The following is a 15,325-nucleotide window of genomic DNA, read 5'->3' on the forward strand; positions in this document are numbered from 1 at the left end:
GAAATGCTGGACACAGTGGGGCAGAAATGCTGGACACAGGGGCAGAAATGCTGGACACAGTGTGACAGAATGGTGGACACACACAGGGGCAGAAATGCTGGACACACAGTGGGGCAGAATGCTGGACACAGTGGGGAAGAATGCTGGACACACAGGGGCAGAAATGCTCGACACAGGGGCAGAAATGCTGGACACAGGGGCAGAAATGCTGGACACAGTGGGGCAGAATGCTGGACACAGTGGGGCAGAATGCTGGACACACAGTGGGGCAGAATGCTGGACACACAGTGGGGCAGAATGCTGGACACACAGTGGGGCAGAATGCTGGACACACAGTGGGGCAGAATGCTGGACACACAGTGGGGCAGAATGCTGGACACACAGTGGGGCAGAATGCTGGAGACAGGGGCAGAAATGCTGGACACAGTGACAGGGGCAGAATGCTGGACATTGGGGCAGAATGCGAGACACAGTGGGGCAGAATGCTGGACACAGTGGGGCAGAATGCGAGACACGGTGGGGCAGAATGCTGGACACAGTGAGGCAGAATGCTGGACACAGTGGGGCAGAATGCTGGACACACAGTGGGGCAGAATGTTGGACACAGTGGGGCAGAATGCTGGACACAGTGGGGCAGAATGCTGGACACAGTGGGGCAGAAATGCTGGACACAGTGACAGGGGCAGAATGCTGGACACAGTGACAGGTGCAGAATGCTGGACACAGGGGCAGACTGTGAGACCCAGGGGCAGAATGCGAGACACGGGGCAGAATGGAGATACGGGGCATGATTGGAGACACGGGGCAGGATGAAAGACATGGGGGCATGACTGGAGACAGATGGGGCAGGATTGGAGACAGATGGGGCAGAATGGAGACACAGGGGGCATGATTGGAGACAAGTGTCAGGATTGCAGACATGGGGGCATGGTTGGAGACATAGGGGGCAGAATGGAGACATGGGGCATGATTGGAGACACTGGGGGCAGAATTGGAGACAGATCGTGCAGGATCATGGGGCAGGATGGATATGATGGAGACAGATGGGGCAGGATGGAGAGATCACATGGGGCGATCATATGGGGCAGGATAAGGAGATCATATGGGGCAGAATTGATACTCATGAGGGCAGGATGGGAGAATATCTGGCTGACGCCAGGAATGAGACACACGGGGCCAGGCTGGGTGATATTATTAATACCATAGGGGCTAATTTAGGGATATTATTACTGCAGTGATGTATTTATTTTATTTTTTGAGTATACTGTTTTAAATGGGGGGCGGTCCTGTTACTGTATAGAGTGATACTATGTCGCCTTCTTCATATGGTGTAATGTAGAAGTTGTGAAAAATTAAGTAATATGTTCTGCAAGCGGAGCTCGAGATAACTGTGTTATTTCCTGCAGAGAGAAGTCCTGGCTGGATGAAATGATGGCGGTCTGTGCTGGATGAAAGATGAAGGACTTCACCTAGAGACGTCACTGGTGAGTCAGTGTGTTACCTATACACTGACACTATACACTGTATACAGAGCTCCTGTGTATAATTTCACTAGTGATCACTATATTATCTGTACACAGACACTGCATACTAAGTACAGATCTCCTGTGTATAATGGCACTTATGGTGATAGTATGGTGCTTTTTTAAAAATTACTGATCAGAATTGTAGTATTCAGTCACTATGTGGTGGTAATATGTGGTCTGGACATGGTGTTGTGGTATTTGTTCCTTGTATGTGATATTATTCGATCACTGTGGTGGTAATATGTGGTCTGGTCATGGTGTTGTGGTATTTGTTCCTTATATGTGATATTATTCGATCACTGTGGTGGTAATATGTCATCTGGTCATGGTGTTGTGGTATTTGTTCCTTCTATGTGATATTATTGGGCATTTTAAAAATTGAAAAATAAATAAAAATATACCTAAATTGTATTGCATATTTTAACAAATATTTAATAGGTTACAGCAGAGTAGGGCCCGGCCAAAAGTGTCTACCGTGTTATGGTGGCGGCTTAAAAAATCTTTTGGCCAAAACAAAAGCTGCCGGCTATATGTGTGATCTGGTGATGGGAACTGTTAATGTGTGATTGGTGAGAAGTGGAGTTTTTCCAAGAGAGAGCGGTGGGACTGTGGACAGTTTGAGGGGTGGAGCCTGGAGGCGGGGCTGGGGTGGAGCCTGGGCGGAGTCTCAAGGGGGCCCCGAAAATTTTGCCAGTATGGGGCCCCGAAATTTCTAGTGGCAGCCCTGCACAGCTTTATAAGGAGAATATATGGGGCAAGAATGAACGGTGCACAGCTTTATAAGGAGCATCTATGGGGCAAGAATGAACGGTGCACAGCTTTATAAGGAGCTTATATGGGGCAAGAATGAACGGTGCACAGCTTTATAAGGAGCTTATTGTTGTGAATTCTGTGGCTGAGTTCACTTCTGTGGTCACAAGTGGTATTGCAGTCTCTGGGCTTCCTCCCTCAGGTGTTTTGGTGAGCTCGTTGGCTGCCTTGCTATTTAGCTCCACCTGAGTCTGTCTTCCTTGCTCCTTGTCAATGTTCCAGTGTTGGATCTGAGCTACTGCATCTTTCCTTGGGCCTGCTGCTCTGCTAGATAAGTGCTTCTAGTTTGTTTTCTGTTTTTTCTGTCCAGCTTGCTATTTACTTTTGCTGGAAGCTCTGAGAAGCAAAGGGGTGCACCGCCGTGCTGTTAGTTCGGCACGGTGGGTCTTTTTGCCCCTTTGCGTGGTTTTCGTTTTAGGGTTTTTTGTAGACTGCATAGTTCTCTTTGCTATCCTCGCTCTGTCTAGAATATCGGGCCTCACTTTGCTGAATCTATTTCATTCCTACGTTTGTCTTTTCATCTTGCTAACAGTCATTATATGTGGGGGGCTGCCTATTCCTTTGGGGTATTTCTCTGAGGTAAGTCAGGCTTGTATTTCTATCTTCAGGCCAGTCAGCTCCTCAGGCAGTGCCGAGTTGCATAGGTAGTGATAGGCGCAATCCACTGCTGCTTATAGTTGTGTGAGGATAGATCAGGTACTGCAGTCTACAGAGATTCCACGTCTCAGAGCTCGTCCTATTGTTTTTGGTTATTGCCAGATCTCTGTATGTGCGCTGATTACTGCACGCTGTGTTGCCTGATTGCCAGCCATAACAGTACAAGGAGCCACACCAATGATTCCCAATAGAGGGAAAAAAGAAATCCTGACATCATTTTTTTTTCTTAGCTCTGTCTTCAGTCTTTTTTTTCCCCTAGACATTAGAGTGCTTCAGGACACAGCTGTGGACATGGATATTCAGGCTCTGTGCTCCTCAATGGATAATCTCGTTGTAAATGTACAAAAGATTCAAGATACTATTGATCAGAAATCGATGCTAGAACCAAGAATTCCGATTCCTGATTTGTTTTTTGGAGACAGAACTAAGTTCCTGAGCTTCAGAAATAATTGTAAGCTATTTTTGGCCTTGAAACCTAATTCTTCTGGTAATCCTATTCAACAGGTTTTGATTATTATTTCTTTTTTGCGCGGCGACCCTCAGGACTGGGCATTTTCTCTTGCGCCAGGAGATTCTGCATTGAGTAATGTTGATGCATTTTTCCAGGCGCTGGGATTGCTTTACGATGAGCCTAATTCAGTGGATCAGGCTGAGAAAAATCTGCTGGCTTTATGCCAGGGTCAGGATGATGTAGAAGTATATTGTCAGAAATTTAGGAAGTGGTCAGTACTCACTCTGTGGAATGAATCTGCACTAGCGGCTTCGTTCAGAAAGGGTCTCTCTGAAGCTCTTAAGGATGTAATGGTGGGATTTCCTATGCCTGCTGGTTTGAATGAGTCTATGTCCTTGGCCATTCAGATCGGTCGTCGCTTGCGCGAGCGTAAATCTGTGCACCATCTGGCGGTATTGTCTGAGAGTAAACCTGAGCCTATGCGGTGCGACAGGACTATGACTAAAGTAGAACGGCAAGAACACAGACGTCTGAACAGACTGTGTTTCTATTGTGGTGATTCTACTCATGCTATTTCTAATTGTCCTAAACGCACTAGGCGGTTTGATAGCTCTGCCGTTATTGGTACTGTACAGTCCAAATTCCTTTTGTCCATTACCTTAATGTGCTCTTTGTCATCGTATTCTGTCATGGCGTTTGTGGATTCAGGCGCTGCCCTGAATCTGATGGATTTGGATTATGCTAAACGTTGTGGATTTTTCTTGGAGCCTTTGCGGTGTCCTATTCCGTTGAGAGGAATTGATGCTACACCTTTGGCCAAGAATAAGCCTCAGTACTGGGCCCAGCTGACCATGTGCATGGCTCCTGCACATCAGGAAGTTATTCGCTTTCTGGTACTGCATAATTTGCATGATGTGGTCGTGTTGGGGTTGCCATGGCTACAAATCCATAATCCAGTATTGGATTGGAACTCTATGTCGGTAACCAGCTGGGGTTGTCAGGGAGTACATGGTGATGTTCCATTTTTGTCTATTTCGTCATCCATTCCCTCTGACATCCCAGAGTTCTTGTCGGACTTTCAGGATGTATTTGAAGAGTCCAAATCTGATGCCCTACCTCCGCATAGGAATTGTGATTGTGCTATCGATTTGATTCCTGGTAGTAAATTCCCTAAGGGTCGTTTATTTAATTTGTCCGTACCTGAACACACCGCTATGCGCAGTTATGTGAAGGAGTCCCTGGAGAAGGGACATATTCGCCCATCATCGTCACCATTGGGAGCAGGGTTCTTTTTTGTAGCCAAGAAGGATGGTTCGCTAAGTCCGTGTATTGATTACCGCCTTCTTAATAAGATCACTGTTAAGTTTCAGTATCCCTTGCCATTGATTTCTGACTTGTTTGCTCGGATTAAGGGGGCTAGTTGGTTTACTAAGATTGATCTTCGTGGTGCGTATAATCTGGTGAGAATCAGGCAGGGAGATGAATGGAAAACGGCATTTAATACGCCCGAGGGTCATTTTGAGTATCTGGTGATGCCGTTTGGACTTGCCAATGCTCCATCTGTTTTTCAGTCTTTTATGCATGACATTTTCCGTGAGTATCTGGATAAATTCTTGATTGTTTACTTGGATGACATTTTGATCTTCTCAGATGATTGGGAGTCTCATGTGAAGCAAGTCAGAATGGTTTTCCAGGTACTGCGTGCTAATTCCTTGTTCGTGAAGGGATCAAAGTGTCTCTTCGGTGTGCAGAAAGTTTCATTTTTGGGGTTCATCTTTTCCCCTTCTACTATCGAGATGGATTCGGTTAAGGTTCAGGCCATCCAGGATTGGACTCAGCCGACATCTCTAAAAAGTCTGCAGAAATTCCTGGGCTTTGCTAATTTTTATCGTCGCTTCATCTGTAATTTTTCTAGCATTGCCAGACCATTGACCGATTTGACCAAGAAGGGTGCTGATTTGGTTAATTGGTCTTTTGCTGCCGTGGAAGCTTTTCAGGAGTTGAAGCGTCGTTTTTGCTGTGCCCCTGTGTTGTGTCAACCTGATGTTTCTCTTCCGTTCCAGGTCGAGGTTGATGCTTCTGAGATTGGTGCAGGGGCGGTTTTGTCACAGAGAGGTTCTGGTTGCTCAATGTTCAAACCATGTGCTTTCTTTTCCAGGAAATTTTCTGCTGCTGAGCGTAATTATGATGTGGGCAACCGAGAGTTGCTGGCCATGAAGTGGGCATTCGAGGAGTGGCGTCATTGGCTTGAGGGTGCTAAGCATCGCGTGGTGGTTTTGACTGATCATAAGAACCTTACTTATCTTGAGTCTGCCAAGCGCTTGAATCCTAGACAGGCCCGTTGGTCGTTATTTTTTGCTCGTTTTGATTTTGTGATTTCATACCTTCCGGGCTCTAAAAATGTGAAGGCGGATGCTCTGTCTAGGAGTTTTGTGCCCGACTCTCCGGGGTTATCTGAGCCGGCGAGTATCCTCAAGGAAGGAGTCATTGTGTCTGCCATCTCCCCTGATTTGCGGAGAGTGTTGCAGAAATTTCAGGCTAATAAACCTGATCGTTGTCCGGCCGAGAAACTGTTCGTCCCTGATAGGTGGACTAGTAAAGTTATCTCTGAACTTCATTGTTCGGTGCTGGCCGGTCATCCAGGAATCTTTGGTACCAGGGAGTTGGTTGCTAGATCCTTCTGGTGGCCATCTCTGTCACGGGATGTGCGTGCTTTTGTGCAGTCCTGTGGAATTTGTGCTAGGGCTAAGCCCTGCTGTTCACGTGCCAGTGGGTTGCTTTTGCCCTTGCCTGTCCCGAAGAGGCCTTGGACACATATTTCGATGGATTTCATTTCTGACCTTCCCGTTTCTCAAAAAATGTCGGTCATTTGGGTGGTCTGTGATCGCTTTTCTAAAATGGTCCATCTGGTGCCCTTGGTTAAATTGCCTTCCTCCTCTGATTTGGTGTCTTTGTTCTTCCAGCATGTGGTTCGTTTACATGGCATTCCTGAGAATATTGTTTCTGACAGAGGTTCCCAGTTTGTCTCGAGGTTCTGGCGAGCCTTTTGTGGTAGGATGGGCATTGACCTATCTTTCTCCTCGGCCTTCCATCCTCAGACTAATGGCCAGACCGAACGAACCAATCAGACCTTGGAAACATATCTGAGATGTTTTGTTTCCGCTGACCAGGATGATTGGGTGTCATTTTTGCCGTTGGCTGAGTTCGCCCTTAATAATCGGGCCAGCTCGGCTACCTTGGTCTCTCCATTTTTCTGCAATTCTGGGTTCCATCCTCGTTTCTCTTCAGGACAGGTTGAGTCTTCGGACTGTCCTGGTGTGGATTCTGTGGTGGACAGGTTGCAGCAGATCTGGACTCAGGTAGTGGACAATTTGACCTTGTCCCAGGAGAAGGCTCAGCTTTTCGCTAATCGCAGACGCCGTGTGGGACCCCGACTTCGTGTTGGGGATCTGGTTTGGTTATCTTCTCGTCATATTCCTATGAAGGTTTCCTCTCCTAAATTTAAACCTCGTTTTATTGGTCCGTATAGGATTTCTGAGATTCTCAATCCGGTGTCTTTTCGTCTGATCCTCCCAGACTCCTTTTCCATACATAATGTATTCCATAGGTCGTTGTTGAGGAGATACGTGGCACCTATGGTTCCATCTGTGGAGCCTCCTGCCCCTGTTTTGGTGGAGGGGGAATTGGAGTATATTGTGGAGAAGATTTTGGATTCTCGTGTCTCTAGACGGAAACTCCAGTATCTGGTCAAATGGAAGGGTTATGCTCAGGAAGATAATTCCTGGGTTTTTGCCTCTGATGTCCATGCCCCAGATCTTGTTCGTGCCTTTCATGTGGCTCATCCTGGTCGGCCTGGGGGTTCTGGTGAGGGTTCGGTGACCCCTCCTCAAGGGGGGGGTACTGTTGTGAATTCTGTGGCTGAGTTCACTTCTGTGGTCACAAGTGGTATTGCAGTCTCTGGGCTTCCTCCCTCAGGTGTTTTGGTGAGCTCGTTGGCTGCCTTGCTATTTAGCTCCACCTGAGTCTGTCTTCCTTGCTCCTTGTCAATGTTCCAGTGTTGGATCTGAGCTACTGCATCTTTCCTTGGGCCTGCTGCTCTGCTAGATAAGTGCTTCTAGTTTGTTTTCTGTTTTTTCTGTCCAGCTTGCTATTTACTTTTGCTGGAAGCTCTGAGAAGCAAAGGGGTGCACCGCCGTGCTGTTAGTTCGGCACGGTGGGTCTTTTTGCCCCTTTGCGTGGTTTTCGTTTTAGGGTTTTTTGTAGACTGCATAGTTCTCTTTGCTATCCTCGCTCTGTCTAGAATATCGGGCCTCACTTTGCTGAATCTATTTCATTCCTACGTTTGTCTTTTCATCTTGCTAACAGTCATTATATGTGGGGGGCTGCCTATTCCTTTGGGGTATTTCTCTGAGGTAAGTCAGGCTTGTATTTCTATCTTCAGGCCAGTCAGCTCCTCAGGCAGTGCCGAGTTGCATAGGTAGTGATAGGCGCAATCCACTGCTGCTTATAGTTGTGTGAGGATAGATCAGGTACTGCAGTCTACAGAGATTCCACGTCTCAGAGCTCGTCCTATTGTTTTTGGTTATTGCCAGATCTCTGTATGTGCGCTGATTACTGCACGCTGTGTTGCCTGATTGCCAGCCATAACAGTACAAGGAGCCACACCAATGATTCCCAATAGAGGGAAAAAAGAAATCCTGACATCATTTTTTTTTCTTAGCTCTGTCTTCAGTCTTTTTTTTCCCCTAGACATTAGAGTGCTTCAGGACACAGCTGTGGACATGGATATTCAGGCTCTGTGCTCCTCAATGGATAATCTCGTTGTAAATGTACAAAAGATTCAAGATACTATTGATCAGAAATCGATGCTAGAACCAAGAATTCCGATTCCTGATTTGTTTTTTGGAGACAGAACTAAGTTCCTGAGCTTCAGAAATAATTGTAAGCTATTTTTGGCCTTGAAACCTAATTCTTCTGGTAATCCTATTCAACAGGTTTTGATTATTATTTCTTTTTTGCGCGGCGACCCTCAGGACTGGGCATTTTCTCTTGCGCCAGGAGATTCTGCATTGAGTAATGTTGATGCATTTTTCCAGGCGCTGGGATTGCTTTACGATGAGCCTAATTCAGTGGATCAGGCTGAGAAAAATCTGCTGGCTTTATGCCAGGGTCAGGATGATGTAGAAGTATATTGTCAGAAATTTAGGAAGTGGTCAGTACTCACTCTGTGGAATGAATCTGCACTAGCGGCTTCGTTCAGAAAGGGTCTCTCTGAAGCTCTTAAGGATGTAATGGTGGGATTTCCTATGCCTGCTGGTTTGAATGAGTCTATGTCCTTGGCCATTCAGATCGGTCGTCGCTTGCGCGAGCGTAAATCTGTGCACCATCTGGCGGTATTGTCTGAGAGTAAACCTGAGCCTATGCGGTGCGACAGGACTATGACTAAAGTAGAACGGCAAGAACACAGACGTCTGAACAGACTGTGTTTCTATTGTGGTGATTCTACTCATGCTATTTCTAATTGTCCTAAACGCACTAGGCGGTTTGATAGCTCTGCCGTTATTGGTACTGTACAGTCCAAATTCCTTTTGTCCATTACCTTAATGTGCTCTTTGTCATCGTATTCTGTCATGGCGTTTGTGGATTCAGGCGCTGCCCTGAATCTGATGGATTTGGATTATGCTAAACGTTGTGGATTTTTCTTGGAGCCTTTGCGGTGTCCTATTCCGTTGAGAGGAATTGATGCTACACCTTTGGCCAAGAATAAGCCTCAGTACTGGGCCCAGCTGACCATGTGCATGGCTCCTGCACATCAGGAAGTTATTCGCTTTCTGGTACTGCATAATTTGCATGATGTGGTCGTGTTGGGGTTGCCATGGCTACAAATCCATAATCCAGTATTGGATTGGAACTCTATGTCGGTAACCAGCTGGGGTTGTCAGGGAGTACATGGTGATGTTCCATTTTTGTCTATTTCGTCATCCATTCCCTCTGACATCCCAGAGTTCTTGTCGGACTTTCAGGATGTATTTGAAGAGTCCAAATCTGATGCCCTACCTCCGCATAGGAATTGTGATTGTGCTATCGATTTGATTCCTGGTAGTAAATTCCCTAAGGGTCGTTTATTTAATTTGTCCGTACCTGAACACACCGCTATGCGCAGTTATGTGAAGGAGTCCCTGGAGAAGGGACATATTCGCCCATCGTCGTCACCATTGGGAGCAGGGTTCTTTTTTGTAGCCAAGAAGGATGGTTCGCTAAGACCGTGTATTGATTACCGCCTTCTTAATAAGATCACTGTTAAGTTTCAGTATCCCTTGCCATTGATTTCTGACTTGTTTGCTCGGATTAAGGGGGCTAGTTGGTTTACTAAGATTGATCTTCGTGGTGCGTATAATCTGGTGAGAATCAGGCAGGGAGATGAATGGAAAACGGCATTTAATACGCCCGAGGGTCATTTTGAGTATCTGGTGATGCCGTTTGGACTTGCCAATGCTCCATCTGTTTTTCAGTCTTTTATGCATGACATTTTCCGTGAGTATCTGGATAAATTCTTGATTGTTTACTTGGATGACATTTTGATCTTCTCAGATGATTGGGAGTCTCATGTGAAGCAAGTCAGAATGGTTTTCCAGGTACTGCGTGCTAATTCCTTGTTCGTGAAGGGATCAAAGTGTCTCTTCGGTGTGCAGAAAGTTTCATTTTTGGGGTTCATCTTTTCCCCTTCTACTATCGAGATGGATCCGGTTAAGGTTCAGGCCATCCAGGATTGGACTCAGCCGACATCTCTAAAAAGTCTGCAGAAATTCCTGGGCTTTGCTAATTTTTATCGTCGCTTCATCTGTAATTTTTCTAGCATTGCCAGACCATTGACCGATTTGACCAAGAAGGGTGCTGATTTGGTTAATTGGTCTTTTGCTGCCGTGGAAGCTTTTCAGGAGTTGAAGCGTCGTTTTTGCTGTGCCCCTGTGTTGTGTCAACCTGATGTTTCTCTTCCGTTCCAGGTCGAGGTTGATGCTTCTGAGATTGGTGCAGGGGCGGTTTTGTCACAGAGAGGTTCTGGTTGCTCAGTGTTCAAACCATGTGCTTTCTTTTCCAGGAAATTTTCTGCTGCTGAGCGTAATTATGATGTGGGCAACCGAGAGTTGCTGGCCATGAAGTGGGCATTCGAGGAGTGGCGTCATTGGCTTGAGGGTGCTAAGCATCGCGTGGTGGTTTTGACTGATCATAAGAACCTTACTTATCTTGAGTCTGCCAAGCGCTTGAATCCTAGACAGGCCCGTTGGTCGTTATTTTTTGCTCGTTTTGATTTTGTGATTTCATACCTTCCGGGCTCTAAAAATGTGAAGGCGGATGCTCTGTCTAGGAGTTTTGTGCCCGACTCTCCGGGGTTATCTGAGCCGGCGAGTATCCTCAAGGAAGGAGTCATTGTGTCTGCCATCTCCCCTGATTTGCGGAGAGTGTTGCAGAAATTTCAGGCTAATAAACCTGATCGTTGTCCGGCCGAGAAACTGTTCGTCCCTGATAGGTGGACTAGTAAAGTTATCTCTGAACTTCATTGTTCGGTGCTGGCCGGTCATCCAGGAATCTTTGGTACCAGGGAGTTGGTTGCTAGATCCTTCTGGTGGCCATCTCTGTCACGGGATGTGCGTGCTTTTGTGCAGTCCTGTGGAATTTGTGCTAGGGCTAAGCCCTGCTGTTCACGTGCCAGTGGGTTGCTTTTGCCCTTGCCTGTCCCGAAGAGGCCTTGGACACATATTTCGATGGATTTCATTTCTGACCTTCCCGTTTCTCAAAAAATGTCGGTCATTTGGGTGGTCTGTGATCGCTTTTCTAAAATGGTCCATCTGGTGCCCTTGGTTAAATTGCCTTCCTCCTCTGATTTGGTGCCTTTGTTCTTCCAGCATGTGGTTCGTTTACATGGCATTCCTGAGAATATTGTTTCTGACAGAGGTTCCCAGTTTGTCTCGAGGTTCTGGCGAGCCTTTTGTGGTAGGATGGGCATTGACCTATCTTTCTCCTCGGCCTTCCATCCTCAGACTAATGGCCAGACCGAACGAACCAATCAGACCTTGGAAACATATCTGAGATGTTTTGTTTCCGCTGACCAGGATGATTGGGTGTCATTTTTGCCGTTGGCTGAGTTCGCCCTTAATAATCGGGCCAGCTCGGCTACCTTGGTCTCTCCATTTTTCTGCAATTCTGGGTTCCATCCTCGTTTCTCTTCAGGACAGGTTGAGTCTTCGGACTGTCCTGGTGTGGATTCTGTGGTGGACAGGTTGCAGCAGATCTGGACTCAGGTAGTGGACAATTTGACCTTGTCCCAGGAGAAGGCTCAGCTTTTCGCTAATCGCAGACGCCGTGTGGGACCCCGACTTCGTGTTGGGGATCTGGTTTGGTTATCTTCTCGTCATATTCCTATGAAGGTTTCCTCTCCTAAATTTAAACCTCGTTTTATTGGTCCGTATAGGATTTCTGAGATTCTCAATCCGGTGTCTTTTCGTCTGATCCTCCCAGACTCCTTTTCCATACATAATGTATTCCATAGGTCGTTGTTGAGGAGATACGTGGCACCTATGGTTCCATCTGTGGAGCCTCCTGCCCCTGTTTTGGTGGAGGGGGAATTGGAGTATATTGTGGAGAAGATTTTGGATTCTCGTGTCTCTAGACGGAAACTCCAGTATCTGGTCAAATGGAAGGGTTATGCTCAGGAAGATAATTCCTGGGTTTTTGCCTCTGATGTCCATGCCCCAGATCTTGTTCGTGCCTTTCATGTGGCTCATCCTGGTCGGCCTGGGGGTTCTGGTGAGGGTTCGGTGACCCCTCCTCAAGGGGGGGGTACTGTTGTGAATTCTGTGGCTGAGTTCACTTCTGTGGTCACAAGTGGTATTGCAGTCTCTGGGCTTCCTCCCTCAGGTGTTTTGGTGAGCTCGTTGGCTGCCTTGCTATTTAGCTCCACCTGAGTCTGTCTTCCTTGCTCCTTGTCAATGTTCCAGTGTTGGATCTGAGCTACTGCATCTTTCCTTGGGCCTGCTGCTCTGCTAGATAAGTGCTTCTAGTTTGTTTTCTGTTTTTTCTGTCCAGCTTGCTATTTACTTTTGCTGGAAGCTCTGAGAAGCAAAGGGGTGCACCGCCGTGCTGTTAGTTCGGCACGGTGGGTCTTTTTGCCCCTTTGCGTGGTTTTCGTTTTAGGGTTTTTTGTAGACTGCATAGTTCTCTTTGCTATCCTCGCTCTGTCTAGAATATCGGGCCTCACTTTGCTGAATCTATTTCATTCCTACGTTTGTCTTTTCATCTTGCTAACAGTCATTATATGTGGGGGGCTGCCTATTCCTTTGGGGTATTTCTCTGAGGTAAGTCAGGCTTGTATTTCTATCTTCAGGCCAGTCAGCTCCTCAGGCAGTGCCGAGTTGCATAGGTAGTGATAGGCGCAATCCACTGCTGCTTATAGTTGTGTGAGGATAGATCAGGTACTGCAGTCTACAGAGATTCCACGTCTCAGAGCTCGTCCTATTGTTTTTGGTTATTGCCAGATCTCTGTATGTGCGCTGATTACTGCACGCTGTGTTGCCTGATTGCCAGCCATAACAGCTTATATGGGCAAGAATGAACGGTGCACAGCTTTATAAGGAGCTTATATGGGGCAAGAATGAACGGTGCACAGCTTTATAAGGAGCTTATATGGGGCAAGAATGAACGGTGCACAGCTTTATAAGGAGCTTATATGGGGCAAGAATGAACGGTGCACAGCTTTATAAGGAGCATATATGGGGCAAGAATGAACGGTGCACAGCTTTATAAGGAGCATCTATGGGGCAAGAATGAACGGTGCACAGCTTTATAAGGAGCTTATATGGGGCAAGAATGAACGGTGCACAGCTTTATAAGGAGAATATATGGGGCAAGAATGAACGGTGCACAGCTTTATAAGGAGCATCTATGGGGCAAGAATGAACGGTGCACAGCTTTATAAGGAGCATCTATGGGGCAAGAATGAACGGTGCACAGCTTTATAAGGAGCATCTATGGGGCAAGAATGAACGGTGCACAGCTTTATAAGGAGCTTATATGGGGCAAGAATGAACGGTGCACAGCTTTATAAGGAGAATATATGGGGCAAGAAAGAACGGTGCACAGCTTTATAAGGAGCATCTATGGGGCAAGAATGAACGGTGCACAGCTTTATAAGGAGCTTATATGGGGCAAGAATGAACGGTGCACAGCTTTATAAGGAGCATCTATGGGGCAAGAATGAATGGTGCACAGCTTTATAAGGAGCATCTATGGGGCAAGAATGAACGGTGCACAGCTTTATAAGGAGCTTATATGGGGCAAGAATGAACGGTGCACAGATTTATAAGGAGCTTATATGGGGCAAGAATGAACGGTGCACAGCTTTATAAGGAGCATCTATGGGGCAAGAATGAACGGTGCACAGCTTTATAAGGAGCTTATATGGGGCAAGAATGAACGGTGCACAGCTTTATAAGGAGCATCTATGGGGCAAGAATGAATGGTGCACAGCTTTATAAGGAGCATCTATGGGGCAAGAATGAACGGTGCACAGCTTTATAAGGAGCTTATATGGGGCAAGAATGAATGGTGCACAGATTTATAAGGAGCATCTATGGGGCAAGAATGAACGGTGCACAGCTTTATAAGGAGCTTATATGGGGCAAGAATGAACGGTGCACAGCTTTATAAGGAGCATCTATGGGGCAAGAATGAACGGTGCACAGCTTTATAAGGAGCTTATATGGGGCAAGAATGAACGGTGCACAGCTTTATAAGGAGCATCTATGGGGCAAGAATGAATGGTGCACAGCTTTATAAGGAGCATCTATGGGGCAAGAATGAACGGTGCACAGCTTTATAAGGAGCTTATATGGGGCAAGAATGAATGGTGCACAGATTTATAAGGAGCTTATATGGGGCAAGAATGAACGGTGCACAGCTTTATAAGGAGCATCTATGGGGCAAGAATGAACGGTGCACAGCTTTATAAGGAGCTTATATGGGGCAAGAATGAATGGTGCACAGCTTTATAAGGAGAATATATGGGGCAAGAATGAACGGTGCACAGCTTTATAAGGAGCTTATATGGGGCAAGAATGAACGGTGCACAGCTTTATAAGGAGCATCTATGGGGCAAGAATGAACGGTGCACAGCTTTATAAGGAGCATCTATGGGGCAAGAATGAACGGTGCACAGATTTATAAGGAGCATCTATGGGGCAAGAATGAACGGTGCACAGATTTATAAGGAGCTTATATGGGGCAAGAATGAACGGTGCATGTTAAAAATCGTTATTGCGCAAAAATATCTAATCAAGACTTAACCAGGTGCGTTTTATTGAATAGTCCACAGAAAAACCAAATTACAGAAAACATAAAAGTAGATTGTCCATGTGTAGATAACAGCGCTTGTCTTGTTACTCATCTTTCTCAAGGTCCTGAATGGTAAAACCGTCTGTCTGTGTGAGGTTTGAAGATCATCATGGCATGGAGTAGCTAACAGCTGTTGTTCCTCGTGTCTTGTCTCATGTCCATGGAGAATGAATGTGCAGGAAGGGAGGTGACCGTCCCACGTGACAAAAAGCCCCCACACCCTCCTAAGAGACGTTTATATATGTTCAACACAGATCACATGTCCTCTGTATATGGAGTTAACTTATACTCTGAGCTACATACACAGAGATAGCTTTTGATAGTGTCAGCAAGAAACCATGTGCTCGGTATAGAATAAAAATAAGAATAATTAATATTTAACAATTCCCCCTTTTGAGGGTGACAGACATTGATTGGAACCCTCAAATTAAAATATTAATAAAATCTACTTTCTTCTTTGACAAAATGATGTAATAAATAATATCAATAATAA

Source organism: Ranitomeya imitator, chromosome 2 (assembly GCF_032444005.1).
Source record: "Ranitomeya imitator isolate aRanImi1 chromosome 2, aRanImi1.pri, whole genome shotgun sequence".
In the NCBI taxonomy this organism is placed as follows: Eukaryota; Metazoa; Chordata; class Amphibia; order Anura; family Dendrobatidae; genus Ranitomeya; species Ranitomeya imitator.